Source organism: Phytophthora infestans, genomic scaffold, assembly GCF_000142945.1.
Source record: "Phytophthora infestans T30-4 supercont1.28 genomic scaffold, whole genome shotgun sequence".
Classification (NCBI taxonomy): domain Eukaryota; phylum Oomycota; class Peronosporomycetes; order Peronosporales; family Peronosporaceae; genus Phytophthora; species Phytophthora infestans.
In genome coordinates, this window is record NW_003303731.1 from 1480312 (window position 1) to 1481493 (window position 1182).

A 1182-nucleotide genomic window follows, 5' to 3' on the forward strand; every position below is an offset into this window, starting at 1 on the left:
TAGTAAAGAGAGCGGTGTTGTCTGTGAATGTGGTGATGCGTGTGTATCGCTGGTTGGTTTGTGTGTAGGGCGTTTGTGAAATTGTAAGCGCGTTTGTCTGTTTGGAGTGGCCTCGTGGTCTAGTGGTATGATTCTCGCTTCGGGTGCGAGAGGTCCCGGGTTCGATTCCCGGTGAGGCCCCGTCTTTGCTCAGCTATCTAGCCTCCGCGACAGCTTTTTGCACCTCCCTTTTCCGCGTTGAGGAACCTTTCCTGGCTTTCGGCTGGGGTCGCAGCGGCCTTCCTTGTGTCTTGATACGGATTGACCGCGGCGTGGTACACAAAAGGATTGTTTAAGTCGAGGATATACCATATTTAGTAAGCCAGGACGGGTCTGAAGTGGTCCAAGTCTGACCTTGACAAAAGCTTGAGAAGTCTACACGGCACGCCACTGTCTCGCGAATCCGTGGCGACGCCTTAGCCTGAGCCACAACGTCGTGACCGCAGCGAAGAAAACGGTAGTAGTTGGTCATGGTTGGTCATCGCTGGTGGTGTGAGTGCTGATGGTGGTAGGCACTGGAAGGTAAGAGGCGATAGTAAAGAGAGCGGTGTTGTCTGTGAATGTGGTGATGCGTGTGTATCGCTGGTTGGTTTGTGTGTAGGGCGTTTGTGAAATTGTAAGCGCGTTTGTCTGTTTGGAGTGGCCTCGTGGTCTAGTGGTATGATTCTCGCTTCGGGTGCGAGAGGTCCCGGGTTCGATTCCCGGTGAGGCCCCGTCTCTGCTCAGCTATCTAGCCTCCGCGACAGCTTTTTGCACCTCCCTTTTCCGCACTGAGGAACCTTTCCTGGCTTTCGGCTGGGGTCGCAGCGGCCTTCCTTGTGTCTTGATACGGATTGACCGCGGCGTGGTACACAAAAGGATTGTTTAAGTCGAGGATATACCATATTTAGTAAGCCAGGACGGGTCTGAAGTGGTCCAAGTCTGACCTTGACAAAAGCTTGAGAAGTTTACACGGCACGCCACTGTCTCGCGAATCCGTGGCTACGCCTTAGCCTGAGCCACAACGTCGTGACCGCAGCGAAGAAGACGGTAGTAGTTGGTCATGGTTGGTCATCGCTGGTGGTGTGAGTGCTGATGGTGGTAGGCACTGGAAGGTAAGAGGCGATAGTAAAGAGAGCGGTGTTGTCTGTGAATGTGGTGATG